The sequence below is a fragment of the Amblyraja radiata genome, chromosome 10, assembly GCF_010909765.2.
Source record: "Amblyraja radiata isolate CabotCenter1 chromosome 10, sAmbRad1.1.pri, whole genome shotgun sequence".
Lineage (NCBI taxonomy): Eukaryota > Metazoa > Chordata > Chondrichthyes > Rajiformes > Rajidae > Amblyraja > Amblyraja radiata.
This window is the reverse complement of record NC_045965.1, coordinates 14630781-14645813: the sequence shown is the minus strand read 5'-3', so window position 1 is coordinate 14645813 and position 15033 is coordinate 14630781.

The window sequence follows — 15033 nt, the reverse complement described above, 5'->3', positions numbered from 1 at the left end:
ATGTTTTTTGAGGGAAGTAATTATTCTGGTTTAATCTTGCTGCGTGGTTACCTTCAAACCTCATGGCATCTTCCTGTTATTTTGATTAACGATGAGTTCCTGCAGCATTTCTCGTCTTGTTTACCTGTGGTTTCAAACTTTTTTCTGAAAGTATGCACAAGGGCAGGGTAGGAGGACTCAGCACTTTATCTCCCCCTCTCATTCCCAATCTAACCTTTCTGCCCTGGGCCTCCTCCATTGTCAGAGTGAGGCCCAGCGCAAATTGGAGGAACAGCATCTCATATTTCGCTTGGGTAGCGGTATGAACATTGACTTTTCAAACTTCAAATAGCCCTTGCCTTCCCTCCCTCTCCATCCCCTCCCCCTTCCCAGTTCTCCCATTGGTCTTACTGTCTCCAACTACATTCTATCTCTGTCCTGCCCACTCCCCTGACATCAGTCTCGACCCAAAACGTCAATCATTCCTTCTCTCCGAAGATGCTGCCTGTCCCGCTGAATTACTTGAGCATTTTGTGTCTATCTTCAGTAGGATAGGACTACCAGGCCCGTCAAGCCTGCCACATAATTCAATGTGATCATGGATGATATATGCTGGCTTCTGCTCCACCTCTGTGCCAGTTCCCCTTATCCTCTTTTTATTGATCTTTCAAATATTTAGTTATCTTCATGTTAAATAAATCTAATGATCTGGCCTCTGCCATCCTAAAGGGCAGAGATTTCTTGATGGAATTTAAATGTAAACACCAGTTTTATATGGCCAGCCTCTTATCTTGTAGCTATGTTTGTTAGTACATTTGTTTGCGATTCTGCAACTGGAAAGCATCTCAATAGTTATCTTGTCAAGCCTCTCAAGATTTTATATGTTTGAATACGGTCATCATACAATCTTCTAAATTCTACATGAATATAGATCCAAATTGTCTACCCTCTCTTAATAGGACAACCCTTTCAGCCCAGCAATTAAGCTGGTGATCTCTTTTGGACTCCCTCCAATGTCACTTTATCCTTTTTCAGGTAATGGGACCAAAATTGTACACAGTATTCCAGTTTGGCCTCACCAACACCCTGTACAACCACGACAGAACTTCCCTATTCTTCAACTCCAACTCCTTCGAAATAAGGCCAACATATTGTTTGCCTTCCTAATTATTTGTTGGACCTGCTTGTGAATTTATTGTGGTTCATCCACCAGAATACCTTGATCCCTCTTAATTTAATTGTTTTGCAGACTCTCCTTTTAGATGATAACCTGCCTTTTTGATTCTTCTTCTGGAAGTGCATGACCTCCCACTTCCCTATGTTAAACTCCATTTGACAGGTTTCACCCAGTCACTTGATCTATTCATATTCTGTTGCAGAATCTCTATGTCATCACAACACAGCCTTCCATCTATTTTCCTATCATTGCAGATTCAGAAACCTTATGAACCTTCAGAAAGGGGTGGCATGGTGGCGCAGCGGTAGATTCAGATTCAGATTCAGATTCAACTTTAATTGTCATTGTCAGTGTACAGTACAGAGACAACGAAATGCAGTAGAGTTACTGCTTTACAGCGCTTTCAGTGCCAGAGACCCGTGTTCGATCCTGACTATGTGTGCAGTCTGTATGGAGTTTGTACGTTCTCCCTGCGACTGCGTGGGTTTTCTCCGAGATCTTCGGTTTCCTCACACACTCCAAAGACGTACAGGTTTGTAGGTTAATTAGCTTTGTATAAATGTAAATTGTCCCTCGTGTGTGTAGGATAGTGTTCATATGCAGGGATCGCTGATCGGCGCAGACTCGGTGGGCCAAAGGGCCTGGTTCCGCACTGTATCTCTAAACTAAACTAAACTAAACTAAACTACATTTTATTCTGTTCACTAAGAACTGAGGGCCAAGAACTGAACCCTAACATACTCTACTAGTTATACCTCTCCAGCCTGAAACTTGGTAATCATTTTTAAACCATGAATTGATAAGAATCACACATAGTCATAAATGTAGGTAAATAGTTCACTGGTCTTAAAACATTAGTATGGTTAAACTCAACAGTTTAGGTAACTCAAATAATAAATATATCAGCAGGTTAGACTGGAAACATCTCGAGATTCGTCAAACTTTCTCTGTTAGCTGGAGTTTGAGGTTAAGTAAAATAATTAGATGATCAATTCAAATAAATAAATAGGGCATAAAAATCTTACAGAATTGTTTGAATTATGTTGTTAATGTGAAATCCTTCACCTCAAAGCAGGAACTACTCATGATTACTCATATTGTCTAATACTATGATTCAGCCCATCATGTCTGTAGCAGTTCATACTCATCTCCTATCTCCTATTTTTAGGTGTCCTTGAGACTCTTGAAAGGCGCCCATAAATAAAATGTATTATTATTATTATTATTATTTTCTACTCTCTATCTCTCTCTTTCTTCTTTTTTACTTCTTTTCCTCACCTACTCTCTCTTTTCTTTTTCTTTCTCACACACCATACATCACATGTTTTTCTATTCTCTATTACTTAATCTCTCTTTCTCTCTCTCATTAAAAACATTTTTTTTTAAATGAAGCTGTACATAGAATGTAACATGCTAACATATATTTGGCACCTGAAAAAAGGTATTGTACTTCTAATAAATTAAAAAATAAATAAAAAAATGTCTGTAGCAGTTCTCAGGTCAATCAATCCCTCCTGCTCCCCTGGTTATTACCTGTAAATTATTTTCCCATATGCATCCTAAATTAACCCTTTGTTGTCCAGATACCCACCTGCATTATGGGATAAAGGATGTACAGGTGGGCTATAATAGTAAGATTAAACGAGAACTTGCCAGTTTGAAGTTTGATCTTTATTTTATGAGGAGTTACGTCGAGGGACTACGTGAAGAAGGCCGTCCAGGCGCACGCGCGTCAAACTTCAAAGCAGCGGTGTGAAATCACAGATGATATATACCAAAGCATAATAGTAAGCTACATGATACAAAATTTAACTTACCTTTCATCTTTATTAGGGTGGGAGCGGAGGGCACGTAGTCCCTCGACGTAACTCCTCATAAAATAAAGATCAAACTTCAAACTGGTAAGTTCTCGTTTAATCTTACTATTTTACTTTGGAGTCACGTGAGTGACTACGTGAAGATTTCAAAGCTTCTGTGATTTCAGGCCGTAGATTCAATTCCAGCGTATCACTGCATTTTGATTGACTCTGTGAGTGAAAAACAGTCAATAATATGCAACCATAACATTTGTTTAATCAGTTAATGGTTTATTTTATGATAAACATTATGTGTCCCATTTTAATCATTAGGGACATTTAATACTGAATCCAAAACAGTACTACCAAATACACCAGGGTCTGCAATCTCTTTGTGGTAATACTTGTGAAACATCCTTTCATTTGCCCATCCTGCGGCCGCGAGGATATGGTCTATTGGAACGTCCAAATCCTTGGCCACCGATGTTGCCGCCGCCCATGGAAAATGTCACGATTTAACATCCATTCAGTATTGTCATTAAAAGTTTGTGACCTAGTGTCTGCAATTATGTTGAGTTTACCTGGTAGGTAAATTGCAGAAAGCCAAATGTCTTTCTTAATGCACCAGTGCCAAATCATATTTGCCAATCTGTCACATGCTTCTGACTTGATTCCACCCATATGATTGACATATGCCACTGCCGTAGTGTTGTCAATCTGAACCTGTACATGCAAATTTTGTACCTTGCGGCAAAGGGCTTTCAACCCATGAAATACACTTAATAATTCAAGATAATTAATGCCATGTGTCTCGAGCAAAGGTTCTTCCTCTGCATTCCATCTACCTCCACAGCTTGAGATGTCATCAGCAGCTCCCCAACCTAGTGCACTTGCATCGGTTTGTAAGATGATAGCTGGTGATTCAATCAGAATTTTTCTGTAAGAACAGTCAACATTTTTGATCCACCATTTTATATCCTCAATTGCTGTGTTTGGTAGTTGCATGGGTCTATCGAAATGACCAGAATGTCTTTTCAACGCCAATACCTTTGCTCGCTGCAGCTGCTGATAATGCAGTGGGCCAAGCTGAACAGCTGGAAAAGAAGTTTGCCAAGTTGCCTTGCCACTTGACTGATTGATGGTTGTTTGCCTGCAATTAGTTCCTTACAACCCTCAATAAGCTGCAGCTTTTTGTCCTTGGGTAAGGTCACTATCATGTGCTTTGAATTAATAGTGAACCCCAAGTAATCAATTATTTTGTTGGGTGTCAGTCTGGATTTATCTGGGTGGATCACAAAGCCCAACTTTTGAAATGTTAGTTTGACTTTTAAAACTGATGCTGTTGTTATGGCTTCAGTGTCTCCCATAATTAAAATGTCATCCAAATAAGCCATTATCAAATGTCCTTGGGCTCTTAACAATGCTAAGATTGGTTTTAGCAGTTTTGTAAACAATCTAGGGGCTGAGGTTAAACCATTAGGCAATGCTTTGAATTGCCACCATTGATTCATCCAGACAAATATCTACGATCTTTCACATGCACGGCCACAGAGTAATATGTATCTTGGAGATTTATACTTGCCATATAGCATTCTGTTGAAATTAATTGCAAAGCATTAGTAAATGTCTCCATTTTGAAATGTTTATACTGTACAAAAGGGTTAAGACTTGTAAGGTCCAAAATGAGTCTACAGCCACCATCCTTTTTTGGTCTAGAGAAAATACTAGATATGAACTGATGGTTTTGATGAGTTGTTTTCTCAATTACCCCTTTTTTACTCAATGAGTCAATTTCCACTTGAATGATTCTAATCTCTTCTTTAGAGAAATAATGTATTCGTCTTGGAATATGTTGAGTAGGGGGATTTTCATTTTGGTAGAATTCAATTCTAAACCCCATTATACTGCACAGTATATATGCATCAGATGTTATTAGTTGCCATTCTTTTAGGAAGAATTGGAACCTTCCCCCAATTTGTGAGTAGGGCTCATCTGATATGTTTCTCTCAGAACCAGAACCACCTACCTCAGGGTTTCCTGGTGTCACTTTTTGTACCTTGCCCCTTGTGGAAATACCATGTCCTCCACGTCCTGAGGTCGCACGCCAATATCGTGTATGCGGGTGCGAGCGACTTGTTCCTTCACCAGTTCCCCTTCGATATGGATATTGCCTTCTAGCTGTGCTGGCAAACATCGGTGGGTTTCATCATCACGATAGTTTTTGATTCTTCGTTGAGAACCTTCAGTTTTTTGGCTAGCTCTTCTCCAAAGAGTAAGTTTGGCAATTGTATATTAGATGGTTTACAGAGCCCTGCAAACTTTAATGGGGCTTTTTCACGGGGCGAGTTGACGCAAGATGTCACCAGAGTGAAGTGGTCGTGGTCCAGCACGATTTTCGCACGATATAACGGGGGGTAGATAAAGAGTTCCCATGGTACTCGGCATTTCTGTTATTTGTGCGAGTGACTTGTCCGTCTCCCGAGCTTTCCCGTTAAATCTTGAATGAACATTGTGAAGTGTTGTTAAATCATCACGTGGCACAAATGATGTCACTTTTTTTTCACACACTATAAATATCCTCCCTTGGTTGAATTGGCTCATTTAGAGACATGTTTTACTGTGTATGTGGGAGACACAGATGGACTGAGCACAGTACCTCGGTCTTACTGTGTGTGGGAGAGGGGGAGAAAGAGACGTACACTCACAGAGGCAGAGTCTCTCAGCCTGTGTAAGAGGGAGGGAGGGAGAGAGAGAGAGAGGCACACACAAGGTGGATGTGAAATCTCACCTGCCTGTTTCAGTGACAGACACCCGCCGCCAGTAAATGAAGACGCCCCCATCTGTCTCCCCCTCCTCTCCCTCGACTCCCCAACTTTCCCTCCCAACTCCAGTCCCGTCCTGACCCCCTGGGAAACTGAATAGAGCAACAATCAACTGCTGCCTGTGCGCTGATATGACAATAAAGGCTACTTTACTTTACTTTACTTTACTGAGTTAAAGAGTTCCCACGGTAGACTGTAAAACTGGGACCCTGGTTCTGGACTCCCCCAACATCGGGAACATTCTTCCTGCATCTAGCCTGTCCAATCCCGTAGATACTGATTAGACCGGTATCTATTTATTTACTTTATTAATGATTTCAATTAAATATTGGGAACATCAGGCCGCAAACGTTATTTCTTGAGTGTTAGTGCTGGACTTTGACTCGACCTTCCTAGTTAGCCGGCGCCTGAGACTGAGCCAAGCAATGTCCAGACCTGACTTCAACACAAAGTGATGGAGGAACTCAAAGGGTCAGGCTCGTCCAACGCTCTGTGTTTTGCTCGTGATTCCTGCGTCTGCAGTTCCTCGTGTCTACAGACCAGAGTTGCCACTTGACTCCGAGATGACCATCACAGAGCATACGGAAGATAGACACGAAATGCTGGAGTAACACAGTGGGACGGGCAGCATCTCTGGAGAGAAGGAATGTGTGACGTTTCGGTTCGAGACCCTTCTTCAGAGTCTCGTCCCGAAACGTCACCCATTCCGAGGGTCTCGAATGAGGTAGGTAGTAGTTCAGGAATGCTCTGTAGTTGGTGTTAGGATGGTTCAGTTACATAAGTGCTCAAATGTAGGCACCGTTTTCGCAGTGGAAGCTCCGAGACTGTGCAGCGGGCGATTGTCGTGTTGGCTGGGACTCCTGTTATCCATGCAGGGGATTGACCTCAGTCTGAAGAAGGCTCTCGACCCGAAACGCCACCCGTTCCTTCTCTCCAGAGTTGCTGCCTGTCCGGCTGAGTTGCTACAAGCAACTGGTGTCTATCTTCAAAGGACTGACCACCGGGCTGGATGTCGGGGCTGGCGTGTTGCATTTCACAGACCGAACTGTCCAATTAATGGTAACAGATGGGCACTGAGGGAAGTCCCCTCCCCCCCTCTCTGTTTATCTGCCCTTTCTTTAACTTTTGTGCCTCTATGCAAGTATCTCGCGAGCCATCCCAGACTGCCCATTTCTGCTCCCCCTCGTCTTTAATAACTACATTTCCCTAACAATTACTATCTTTGTTAGTTATAGGAGCAAAATTAGGCCATTCGGTCCATTAAGTCCACTCCGCCATTCAATCGCGGCTGATCTATCTCTCCCTCTCAACCACATTCTCTTGCCTTCTCCCCATAACCTCCTGACAGCCGCACTAATCAGGAATGTATCTATCTCTGCCCCTATTCTTCACCCTTTTGACAGTAGTTTTGTTTTATTGGAGATGCGGGAGACAGCGGATGCTGGAATACTGAGCAAAACACGAAATGCTGGAGGAACTCGGTGCATTTGTGTTTAAGAAGGGACTGCAGATGCTGGACAATCGAAGGTACACAATAATGCTGGAGAATCTCAGTGGGTGCAGCAGCATCTATGGAGCGAAGGAAGTAGGCAACGTTTCGGGCCGAAACGTTGCCTATTTCCTTTGTTCCATAGATGCTGCTGCACCCGCTGAGTTTCTCCAGCATTTGTGTGTGTGGGTGGAAGTAGGGGGGAGGGGGGGGGGGGGGTGGGGGAGAGATAAGGCAGCCTGAAGAAAGGGTCGCATGTCCATTTCCCTCCGTAGATGCTGCCTGGCCCGCGGAGTTCCTACAGTCTTAGAAACTGCTTTAGACAAAAAGAGACACAAACTGCTGGAGTAAAAAAGCTCAGCAAGTGAGGTACCTTAACACTCAAAAATGAAAAAGAATGAAAATGTGATTATTTCACCTCCCTTCAACTATTTTGTGTTTCAGCATGAGAGGGATTATAACATTAGAGACATTCATCTTGTAGTGATGTGTTAATGAATAATTGCAGACATCAATCTGATAGTAAAAAATATATTTATTTAACAATGAGGTAAAACAAGCACTGACAATCAAACTGCTCAGTTACTCACCGTTCGCAGAGTTCCCACGGTACCCGCAAGAGTTATTACGGATATCGCACGGATATCGCACTGGCCACTATGTTCATACAATGTTGCAATGCTCAACCACAAGTGTACAAGTCACTCTTGGAGAAATTCAAACTTCCTTGAATTTTCTCCCGAGTGACCAAGTTACACGATGACCTGCCGTTAGCGCCACGGTGGTCCACGGTGGTCCACGAATGCCGTACTCTTATCGCACGAGGTTCCCACGATGTTAAACTCTGGTTCACTCTTGCGTCAAGTCGCCCCGTGAAAAGGCCACTTTAGGATGTATGTTAGGTCTTATCGCAGTTTTACGAATACAGTTTATTTCAAATTGTGCATTACACATCATTCCCATCACATCCTGCTGTGACGTTGTCACATTTCCTTCTTCCAGGTCTCTGGCAAATGCCGTAATGCTTGACCCAATTAATCTTAGTACCCGCTGTAACCTCATTTCTTGAGCACGTACTGTAGTGCCCATATAACTCCACACTTCGCTGTTAACAGATGGAACTGCTAGCAGAGCACAATTTTGTGGGACTTCATATTTGTTCACAATATCATCCATCGTTGGTTCTTCCAAATGATGGGAAAGCAGGTAATTTATACTTTCTGCTATATCCTCTGGTAGAGGTTGTCCCTTGTGTCTGGGACTAGAGAACCTTTGGGCCAGCCCTAGTACATTTCTTTTTTGTGTTGGGCTCTGGTCCTCAATTGATTCATTGTCAGAGTATTCTGGATATTCCTCCTCATAATGGGTTTCACCTGGCATTTCTTCATCAGGTATTTCATGCGATGGCTCTCTGATCAGCCTCCGCTTTTTTGCCCTTCTTTGGGGTATATCAAGCTCTTCCATTGAGCTGTATACTGGCAGCCCACTTTTGGGTGCTGCTCCATATTCTGGGTCTCCTGTAGACCAGTGTCTGTATTGTCTTTCAGACATTTCTGTTGCTGCCTCTGTGCTAGGCCAGCCAACATATTCATCTTCATCATCAGGCATTTCGGTCACTGGCTCAAATCTGGGCCAGCGTTTCCCAGAACCTCTCCTGGGTGTTCCATGCAGTGGCTCTTTAAGCCCGCGTTTTTTATACTCCTTCTGGAGTTTGCCTTTATAAATCATTTCACCCATGAGGAATTCCAGTTGAGAAACTCTGCCTGACATGATCTCTGGTTCAGACTCGTCCAAGTCTACAGGACTATTAGTTTTCTTTTTGGCCTTGCTCCCTGTGGGAGTTTCAACGGGACTTTTTTCTCCCGGTTTAGTACTTGGTTTCTCTACCGTCGACTTTTTAGTCGGGCGCCCGCTACTCTCAGACATTTTGTCTTCTTGAGTGCTTACTGCGGTGCGCTTTCCCTTATTCCTCCCACCTTTCTCCATACATTAAGACTTGCCTGTCTCACCACGCAGTCTCCCCGGAGAAAAGCAGCCTGAAAGTGAAAGTAAAATACTTACGCTCATGTTTTCTTTCACTCACCGCTTGGAGGTTGCGTACCTCCTTCCCGCGGTCGCAGCGCAATGCATCTGACGAGATGACGCGCGTGCGCCTGGACGGCCTTCTTCACGTAGCCACTCACGTGACTCCGAAGTAAAATGGCCAGTTAACCCATGAGTACACATTTGTGATGGGAAAGGAAATTGGAGCACCCACAAAGTCACAAGGAAAGGCTAGAAACTCCACCTAGATGACACTACAGTTCAGGCTTAAACCCACGTCACAGGAGCTGTGAGGCAGTGGCTCTACCAGCTGTACCATTTGTGTTTCCCTCTTCTGTTTTTTCCTAAATACGTTGTGCATCATGAACTTTCTATTTTTGGGCTTGGCGTCAGCGAGCTAATATTTCAGTATTTAGTTCAGTGTCTTCCCAAGTTTAGAGTGTTAAACATGATGCAATTGTTTCCATACCTGACGTGCAAGCTGTTGAGCAGACCTGGAAATCTCATACCTAGAGTGGATCATTGCCTTCCAACTGCCGGTGCCATCCAACTTTTGGATCATTTTGACTTCATTTGTTAACTCTCACATATCCCCCAGCACCTTGGTTTGATCCTTTTGGTATTGGTCAGCTTTGCAGTTCTGACCTGAAGAAACTCAATTTGCTTCTTTGGTTTCTTCCCAGCAACAATCCCAAAACTCCAGATGGAACTCCTGCCTCAGAAAAATCTCCCCTTGGTGAGGGATCTATTCAGCAACTCTCCCAAATTGCTATGGCAGAGATCAGGAGCTGTTCGTGCAAGGAAGCATGGGGACATAAAATAAAGAAGACCCTATTTTCTGTAGCATTTTGGACAAATCCTGTCTGCTGTTGCTTTCCTACATGTTGTTTCAACGAGGAGAGAGAAAACCATGCAGGGTACTCTGGAGGATGTAAATAAGAAAGAGAAAGTCTTGAAGGATCTGCCAAAGTGTCTAAATGTTGTATAACGAGGAACGTTTTCCACTGGATATCTGCTGATTTACCACACATCCATTGAAGGGCAATATTGTTTTCCTTCCCTTCAGCCTTGACAAGTGCAGGCTCTCAATATCAGTCTACAGAACTGGTGGAATCAGACGGTGGAGGAGACCAAGGGCTAGCTAGCCATTGCTAGTGCTTCTCCACTCATGGGCCTTGAGGTTGGAGGGTATGCACAGTAATGTCAAACAGCGGACCATGTGTACGAAGGAACTGCTGATGCAGCATCTCCGAAGAGAAAGAATAGGTGACGTTTCGGGTTGAGACCCTCTTCAGACAGCGAGCCATCTTCATTTGATGCCACTCGTACAAAGTTCTACCAGGCGTACACAAGGCGTGCATAGGCCTTGAATAGTGACTTAAACAGGAAGTGTGAGGCTCCTCTGGTGTTAGCCGAGGGGTCTGACTTTACCTAAGTCCCTGTGAGAGAATCTCCAGTCCACCTTACTGTTACTTGATGTCCTCTTACGACTTTCTTGGAAGACTCCTCCCCACCGCTACCTCACTTCTGATAAGCACTTCCTCAACGTACAGCTGGGAATTTCCACAGAGGAGAGAGACTATTTTTACCATGTTTACGGTAAAGTTATGAGTTTTGGCTACCTATGCAGAATAAGACAAAGCCTGCCCTTGACTGCCGATAATAAATTGGCAGCTTAGCTGCAACATTTCCAGTTGGGATTTTCGGAAGGAAGTTTTGCTTTTATTGTTTTTCATGTGAGAGACCAGATAAAAAAATATTGTGACCACTGGGTGGCGCCAGCAATGACTGTCTCGCCAACAGTCTGTCTGTCCCTTCCTTCTTTTGTTGTTTGTAAGTGATAAATGTATGTTTTTAGTGTTCTTTAGCTTGTTTGATATGGGGGGCAGGGAATGGGGGGGGGAACTTTTTCTAATCTCTTACCTCGACGGAGATGCGTTTTATTCCCGTATCGTATCTCCGTCCGCACTGCGGCTTAACATCGAGGAGTTGGCGGCCTTTGCTGGAGACCGATTTCGAGAGTTCCACCGTGGGTGCCTGCAGACTTAACATCACGGAGCTCGCGATCCCTTTGCCAGGGATCGACCTCTGAGCTCCAACACAGGAGTCTGTGGGACTTTAACATCACGGAGAGCTCCCGGTCTCTGGTCAGAGACCGACTTCGGGAACTCCAAACCGTGGGAGCTTCGATCGCCCCCACGTTTGAGCTTCTACCGTCCCGACGCGGAGGTTTCGACCACCGGCCGTGGGAGCTTTGATCGCCCGACTGCGGTTGGTTCGACTGCCCCGACCACGGGAGAATAAAAGAGGAAGAAGTTTGGACTTTATTGCCTTCCATCACAATGAGGAATCTGGGGAATCCGCTGTGGTGGATGTTTATGTTAACTTTTATGTAGTTGTGTGTCTTGTTGCTTTTCTTTAGTATGGCTGTATGGTAAATCGAATTTCACTGTACCTTAATTGGTACATGTGACAATAAACTGACCAAGAAACCTTGACTCATTGTCCTTGTCATCAAGTAAACTATGAACATGAATATTTCTGAAGAGTTATGCGGAATTTTGGGGAGGTGGTTATAGCAGGATAAACCTTTTAAATGCAGGTGTCCTTAGTGTTTTTGGAGTACACTTTACAAATTATGTGCAGGGAAAGAAGCTTTATTCAACATTTTAACTTAAAAAAAATTAGCTTCATGGCATTCATTCTTAATTTTCGATTCATCTCATTCACCTGAATGAATGCATCACAGTTGTTATCGACTTCATAGTGTTCTCAGCAAGAACATCCAAGTGTTGGAGAGGATGTCGATTTGGAGGGGATGCAGAAGAGGTTTATCAGAATATGTCCTGGATTAGAAGGTATTGGCTGAACTTATTCAGGTGATTTCGTTCATCTGATAGAAGTACATATAATTATTCAAGGCATATATATAGGGGTGATGGATAGCATCTTTTTTCCCATGATAAACTAACAAAAACAAAGCAATGGAGGTTTAAGATGAGAGGTGGGAGTATTGTAGGAAATTAGAAGGAGGGACAAGTTTATTTTAAAAGAGAGTGGTTGAAATCTTGAACTCTTTGACAGATGCGGGTGGAGTCAGATACGTTCACTGTGTTTAAGACACATTTAGACTGGTACTAAAATATGGAAGGCATGGAAGGATCTAAGATAGGCTAATTGGGTTATTGTAGATGGACAGAAGTAAAAGGCCCGCCTCTGTGCTGTACAACGCTGTTACTTGTCTGTAATTGTCACAATCCTTTCAGTTAATTGAAAGTGAGTGTAAGTGATTGAGGTTTGATCCAGAACTACTTCTAAGCACTTTTTTTTTTTTCAAAATAGACTTCATTCAGATAATAAATATATACAATACATAAACCGTGCAACAAAATTCATCCGACGTTTTCGGAGGCTATACAAATTATTCAATACAGTCCACAATACATTGCTCAAATTTCGTGAATTTGTCCCCCACCCTTGCCACTCATGTGGCCCACTGGCGTGGAATCCCTTCCCTTATTTTGAGGGGCGTCTCCACCACACTCTGCCCCTCAATGTCCAGCAGCGGAAGGACCCTAGACTGTGGTCCTCCCCCACAGAGCCTTGGCGTTAGCTGCGCTGAGCTTCAGTGCGTCCCTCAGCACGTACTCCTGCAGTCTGCAGCGGGCCAGTCGGCAAAATTCCCTGACGGACATCTCGCTCTGCTGGGTGGTGAACAACGCTCGGGCAAACCAAAGAGCGGCTTTCACCAAGTTGATGACCTTCCAGCAGCACTCGATGTCAGTCTCTGAATGCATCCCTGGGAATAGTCCCTAAATCACAGAGTCCTCTGTGAGGGAGCTGTTCGGAATAAACCGTGACAGGGACCCTTGCAAACCACTCCAGACTCTCTTTGCAAATCCACACTGCAAATCCACCTCCAGTTTAAATTCCATTTGGAATATTTTGGAGGACCAAGAAACCAAGAACCAAGAAAGAGGTGGGCCACCGTCTCCTCTCCATAGCAGCCATCCCGAGGGCAACGTGCGCTGGTAGTGAGGTTTTGACGGTGCTGGAAGGATCTGACTGGGAGGTCTCCCCTCACCGCCAGCCAAGCCAGGTCTTGGTGCTTGTTGGTGAGTTCTGGTGATGAGGCATTTTGCCAGACAAGCTGGGCAGTCTGCTCTGGGAATCACGCCACCGGATCCATGGAATCATTTACCTGCAGTGCCTGCAGGACGTTCCATGCTGACCACTTGCGCCAAGTACAGCAGCCCCGAGAGCACCCCACACCTGATGACCAAACTGTTCCCCGTTATGGAGAGGGAGCATTGCTTCCACAGCTCCAGTTTCTTCCCCACCTTGGCTATCCACTCCAGCCAATTCTTGTCACATGCCTCAGTCCCCCCGAACCAGATGCCCAGCACCCTCAAGAAGGCAGGCTTGATGGTGAAGGGGACGTAAGATTGGCCGGGCCAGTTGCAAAAGAGCATGGCCTTGCTCTTCCTGTGGTTCACCCTGGCTCCCGTGGCCGACTCAAACTGGTCGCAGATACTGATCAATCTGCGGACCGACCCTGGATCCGAGCAGAAGACGGCAACATTGTCCATGTACAGGGAGGTTTTGACCTGAGTGCCCCCACTGCTTGGCAATGTCACTCCTCTTATGCCAATTCTAAGCTCATTTAAACACACTTCTAAATGCATATTTTTACGTGACTCCCTCTGAATGTATAGGGGAAGTTGGGCTGTGACAGATTGGTCACCTACTTGTTCAAGACTGAGAACTCTGAGCCAATGCGACTATTGATTTATGATCAAACCAGCTGTATGTTCATAAGTTATAGGAGCGGAATTAGGCCATTCGGCCCATCAAGTCTACTCCGCCATTCAATCATGGCAGACCTATCTTTCCGTCTTAACCCCATTCTCCTTCCTTCTCCCCATAGCCATTGAACACCCATACTAATCAAGAATATGTCAATCTCTGCCTTTAAAAAAATCAATTTACTTGGCCTCCACTGAAGATGAGTATTGCTCTTCACACAGTGAGCAGTATTTTGGTTTGATTCTTTTGAATTTTAACAGGATTAATTAGATTATTTTAAAGCAAAATCCTTATTTACAGGTCATTTGACTGTCATAATATAACATTATCTGTGAAACTGTTTCTTAGGAAGGTGAGAGAGTCCTTTATTACACAACAGTGTTGAGAGCTATTTGTTTAATTGCTTGGACTTTCCCAAATATGAGGTGACAAGTGTGATAATATCTAATTCACATTATTCCTATTTGGACTGTGTACAACACATGAGTAATACAGGAAATTAAGGCTGGCTACTTTAGTTAGCGTTGGTCTGAGGAGCAGATTCGGAAATTCTAAAATTAGTAAAGTAAAACATTTATAAATGAAGGGAAAGCCAATAAGTAATTTATAAATTAATCTATTCTTCAAGTAAAGAAGCAAATATTTAGAGACCTAGTGGTTATCCGAAATATTTGACCCACCACATGTTGGCTGAGCTAAAAACACAATGTAAAAGACTTACAAAGGACTCGTCGCTATGGAAAATGTCATCATCATTATGTTTACAGCACACATTATGTTTATTCCAATGCCTTACCTTTGGAGAAATGGGACAGAGATTTTACTTCATTTCACCAGGGTCACCTGGCCACACAGAATCTAATGCTGCTCTTCTTTATAGCAAAGATATCTTCACTTAGAGTCATCAAGTGATCAGGGCAG